We start from the raw sequence: 5,170 nt of genomic DNA, 5'->3' as shown, positions 1-5,170 counted from the left end.
CTCTCTCCCTCCCTCCCTCTCCATCTCTCTCTCTCTCTCCTTCCCCCTCTCCCTCTCTCTCTCTTTCTCTCTCTCTCGCTCCTTCTTGCTCTCTCTCTCTCTCTCTCTCTCTCTCTCTCTCTCTTTCTCTCTCTTGCTGGACGATCGCTCTAGAGATGAAACTGGCAATTTTTTGAGAAAAAATTTTCTCTCATTTTCGATTCTCGCCAGCGGGGTTTGATCGTCAGATCCTTGGGTTATAGTTGGGGGTGGCCATCGATCACCCCCTCGTCACCCATCTGGGCGTGGAGGAGGAGGTGTTGGTGTTGGTTCGGAAGTTAGAACATGCGCTAGTGTTCGAGGGGGGAATGTAGCTAATAGAGGTGGATCAGGAGCTGATTTACATAACAGAGGAGTTTCTAGCGAGAGGAGATTTTCCTTAACAGGGTTGAGAGGTTTGGCGGACATTGAGGCGGATGGGAAGAGATTGGTATACTCTCATGCTCCAGGAAATGGAGTTGCGAGCTCGTTTATTGTGGGAGGTTCGCAGAAGGTTGATGTGCTGGGGATACATTCCAGTGAGGGGCTGGATATGGGATCAAATGCGAAGAAGGACCTTGTAGTTGGGGATCAGGATTTGTCAATGAATGACTCATCAGATCTGGATTAGGTCATGGAGATTTTGGGGGGTAGTGAAGCATAGGATTTCATTAGAGAAGTGAATGAAGGTGCTGGATCGCTGGATTTGGCTGACCGGATCTAGGATACTGAAGACGCTGGAGGTCTCAACAGAGAGAATGCTGCTTCGCAATATGCTGTGATGATGGATGCTGAGGAGAAGGGGGAGTTTATCTCTTTTGTTGGTGTTGAGGTAGGGGAAGTGGCCCCTGAAGTGCAATGTACCATGGCTGTTGAGACAGAGCATGGTGAGTTGGCTGATTTGAAGATGAAATCAATGGGGGAACCTGCTGATCGAATGGAGGTAAGCATGATAATTGATAATCCTGTGTTTGAACCCAATAAGATTTTGTTTACATTTGGTAATCGAAGCCATATAAGGGATTTGAATAAGCCTCCAGTGGATTGTAATGTTCAAAATGATAAGGTTTCAGGAGGTTTATTGCCGAAGTTTAGCTTTGGGAATCAAGTGGAGGTGAAGACTGTTTATAAGTCGATTGGGGGGCACACATTATGGCTGATTGTTGTGATTTTCCACGTTTGGCTAAATGCACGCCTAGTGTTTGGGGAAATGCTCCTTCGCAAGGTGTGTTTTCTCAACAGCAAGCAAATGGAGCTGGGGCTTCACGGACAATTAAGAAGGAAGTTAATGAGATTGGTTTGGCTGCTAATGCATGGAAGAAGTCTACAATAGTTCAATTGAGCTTATTTTAAGTTAAATGTAGCTTTATGAGGGAGGATGGATTGGTAAAATTTGATTTAAATAAAGCCAGGAGAAACATACAGAAGCTGGATAGAGCCTTGGTTGGAAGCCTTTTGGGTCATCGACTACCATTTTATGTGGTCCAAAATGAGCTGCAAAGGTAATGGGGACATCTTGGGCTTACTCCTATTACCCCAATGGGACTAGACTGTATTTTGTGTTGGTTTGAGAACAAGGAGGCAAGGGATAATTTATTTCTTGGTGGTCCTTGGTATGTCGCAGGACAAATTATTGGTATTGAACAATGGTCTACAGGTATATCTTCAAAATCTTTGAGAGGATTTACATCCCCTGTTTGACTCAGGCTTCCTAATCTCCCTTTGGAATATTAGGATGAATCAAATCTTGCAAGGTTGGCTACGGGTATAGGAGAACCTCTCCTTATGGATGAGCAAACGAAGTTATGGAATAGATGTGCTTTTGCTCGTCTATGTGTTAGATTGGATCTATCGAAGAGGCTACCTAAAGGAGTATGGGCACAGGGTCTAAATGAGAAGTTTTTTCAACCAATTGAATATGAGGGTATTCCCTTAATCTATTTGAAGTGAGGAAAGGTTGGTCACAGAGCTGAGTTGTGTAAGGAGAACTTGGGTCTGGCTAAGGAGCTAAAGAAGAAAGCTAAAGGTGCTGAGGTGCAGATCAAACCAACCAGGTCTGAGTTTTCTGTGGGAGGTGAGCAGAAATTTGGGGAAAAGGTTAATTTGAAGGATGGGAATTCTCTGTCTAATGAGAATTCTTCAGATGTGGATAACGAATTGGGTGAGTGGACCATTATGATAAGGAGGAGAAGATTTAATAATAATAGAGTGGGGAACATATCTCAATATGTTAATGTTAAGCTTGTTGTTCCAGTTATGGCTTCTAAAACTGTTTGGAGGGAAGTTTCTAAAGAGCAGAAACCTGTGAATCCTGATGGAATTGATTAGTCTGTTGTGCAGAAAATGGCGGTATCTACTGGAATTGGACAGTCACTTGTGCAGAAAGAAGGTGAAAATATGGGAGTAAAATCTGTTTTGAAGAATCCAGATGAGATGTTGTGGGCTAAGGCATAGGATGGTATGCAAATTGTGGATCAGGTTTCACCTATTAGGCCCGTTTTGGGACAGCAGGGCTCGGTTTCTTTGCCTGTTTTGAAGAAGAAAAATCGTAGAGAGCCCAAGGATTCCCCTGCTCATTTACTGGCTCCTAAAGTTTTGAAGTTTTCTGATGCTAAAGCTGGTGTGATCAAAAGAAAAAACAAGAAAGCGAGGAACTCTAAAGAGTGTCATTCTAACGAAATGACTCTTATTGGCCCTCTACAGAAGTTGACTGGTATTCGGAGAAGTAAAAATTTGAAGAATGAGGTGGCTTCTTCATCCATTGAAAAGTTTGTAAATGTTGTGGATAAATCTATTATCAGCAAGATAAAAGAGGTGGATCTTGCTGACCAATGGCAAGGTGTTTTTTCTGAAGTTTTTTGCGGCGGGGACGCTTCCCCTTTGGTGGATAATGTGTAACATCTTATGTTGGAATTGTAGAGGTGCTCGTAAGAAGGAGACGGGAAATTATTTACGACACCTCATTGCGGAGCACAAGGTTAGTTTCATTGGGTTGCTTGAGATGAAGATGGAATTTTTTTGTAGAAAAGATATTGATAGACTTGCTGGGAGAGATTGGGATTTTGTTTTCCAGCCGGCTGTTGGGAGTGCTAGTGGTATACTTGTGTTATGGAGGGCTACTAAGGTTTCCTTTCAGGTTCTTTTGCATACTAATCAGTGTATTATTGTGAAGTTTTCTATGGAAAACAATATTGATTGGTTCGTTGCAGTGGTTTATGGTGGTAAAGATAGATACAATAGGAGGAAATTATGGGAAGATATTTCCAGACTTCATTTATTGGATTCCCCTTTATTGGTGGGGGGGGGATTTCAATTGTGTAATGTCTCAAGAGGAGAAGAAAGGGGGAAAGGCTTCTCACTTTTCCTCGGCAGCTAGTGAAATGGGGGATTTTATGGCAGCTAATGGGTTGATTGACCCGGGTTTTTTAGGTCGTGCTTACACTTGGACTAACAATAAAGATGCAAGGAGTCGGATTTTTTTAAGATTGGATCAGCTCCTTATTAGTTCTTCTATTATTGAATCCTTCCAAGGTTTAAAGGTCAGTCACCTTTCCAGGTTATTCTCAGATCATTGCCCTATTCTTTATTCTATTCAGGAAGGGTGGAAGAGGTCTTATTCTCACTGGATTAAATTTGAAGATATATGGGCTGGATATCCTATGGCATGACATTTGGTGAGGGAAAAATGGAAGGTGGATGACACAGGTGATGAAGCTTCCAAGTTATAGAAAAAGTGTCAAAGAACCTTGAAAGCTCTTTTCTTTTGGAGCAAGAATAAACTCAAAATGCTAAATCAGTTAAAAGAAGAATTGGATGGTAAAAATGGAAGGTGGATGACACAGGTGATGAAGCTTCCAAGTTACAAAAAAAGTGTCAAAGAACCTTGAAAGCTCTTTTCTTTTGGAGCAAGAATAAACTCAAAATGCTAAATCAGTTAAAAGAAGAATTGGATGGTGAGATAAGGTTATTACTGGAATTGGAATGTTTTCCTGAGGGGCTTTTTGAAATTCAAGCTGATACTTTAAGATATAAAGTCCAATTACTTAATGGAACCCTTGCACGTATTATGATGTGGTGGAGACAAAGGAAAAGGTTAAATGGGTTGAGGAAGGGGATGAAAATACCCACTTCTTTCATTCTATGGCTTTAGCTCGGAGGAGATCAAACTACATTCATGGGATGAAATGACAAACTGGGGAAATTGTGACTGATCTCGGGGATATCTCATTGGTGGATCAACATTATTTTAAACAGAAGTGGAGAGGAAATGAGATTAATGAGAATGAGTGGCCATCACTCTATTCTCATAGGGCTTGTTTGAGTAAGTTTGCTGGGTTTCTGGACAGTGATGTTACCGGGGAGGAAATCTGGACGGTGTTGTGTACTTTGGGCCGGAATAGAGCACCTGGGAAGGATGGGGTGACAGCTTCCTTTTTCAAGACGTTTTGGGAAATTGTTGGTGAACAAGTCACTTTGGCTTGCATGGAGTTTTTTGCTATAGATGTTATGAATCCGAATTGGAAGGAGACAGTGGTAATCTTATTTCCTAAGGTTAATAACCCGGACCATCCTTCAAAATTCAGACCCATCGGTCTGTGTCAAACTATTTACAAAATTATTGCGAAGGTGTTGGTTAATAGGTTTAAAGGGATTTTTCCTATGTTGATTCGGATGAACAAGCAGCTTTTGTTCAAGGACGTTCAATTTCCAAATACTGCTTGCTAGGGAAAGAAATCATGAATAAGTTCAAGATTTCTAAATCATTGAAAGGGATGCTAGCAATGAAAGTAGACATGGAACTGGCTTATGACAAAATGAATTGGAAGACCCTTGAATTGGTGATGGTGAGGATGGGTTTCCCTCCTAGATTTTCTTCTTGGGTTCTTAACTGTATTAGAGATCAAGGATTCTTTATACTGGTGAATGGGAAGCTCTGAGATGGGATTATGGCCAATTGTGGGTTTCGTCAGGGATGTCTTCTTTCTCCGTACTTGTTTATACTATGTTCGGAGTTGCTGTCCTTGCATATCCCTCAAAATTCTCAGGAGCTTAGCGTGCGGATCAGTGTTGGGGGGCCTCTGGTCTCCCATCTTCTTTAGGCTGACGATGTTTTATTCTTTGCAGGTGCTTCCATTCCTGATGTCAAGAAGAT

The sequence above is a fragment of the Dendrobium catenatum genome, unplaced genomic scaffold (genome assembly GCF_001605985.2).
Source record: "Dendrobium catenatum unplaced genomic scaffold, ASM160598v2 fragScaff_scaffold_119, whole genome shotgun sequence".
Taxonomy (NCBI): domain Eukaryota; kingdom Viridiplantae; phylum Streptophyta; class Magnoliopsida; order Asparagales; family Orchidaceae; genus Dendrobium; species Dendrobium catenatum.
This window is presented reverse-complemented; position numbering follows the sequence as displayed.